Raw genomic sequence first — 415 nt, 5'->3', positions numbered from 1 at the left:
AAAAAACGTAAAAATATGATTTCTAAAATTTGTGTAAAACTCGGGGAAAGTTCAATAAATTTGCATACAAATTTGCAGCATTTCATCAGAATGAATATGCACTTTTGCAGCCCATTCAATTTTAGTACAATAAAGTGCAAGTTTTAGGCACATTTTTTCACGCATTTTCTTCCATAAAGAAAGTCGAAAATACTTTGTATGGAAAAAATATGAAACATCTTCGACAAAAATTCGGAAAAATCAATTAGATTTTTTAACAACTTCAAGCTTGCTTTTTTTATACTAAATTGTTATTGGCTACAAATCTGCGTACTCGAAAAATACTAAAAAATCGAATCTGTGTGGAAATTTATTGAAGTGTCCTGAGTTTTACACAAGTTTTAGAAATTACATTTTTATGTTTGTTTTTTTTTTT

General features: G+C 27.2%; 1 protein-coding gene across 1 annotated transcript in view; it reads left to right on the top strand.

Moving 5' to 3' along the window:
- Positions 1-415, top strand: part of LOC118734504 (protein disulfide-isomerase 1-like) — a 9,108-nt gene that overhangs the window by 4,227 nt on the left and 4,466 nt on the right. The gene's annotated exons all lie outside the window — the stretch shown is intronic.

This window comes from Rhagoletis pomonella, unplaced genomic scaffold (genome assembly GCF_013731165.1).
Source record: "Rhagoletis pomonella isolate Grant_MI unplaced genomic scaffold, Rhpom_1.0 Rhpom_scaffold_00002, whole genome shotgun sequence".
Lineage (NCBI taxonomy): Eukaryota > Metazoa > Arthropoda > Insecta > Diptera > Tephritidae > Rhagoletis > Rhagoletis pomonella.
The sequence above is the reverse complement of the archived record's forward strand: the minus strand, read 5'-3'. Positions and strand labels throughout refer to the sequence as shown.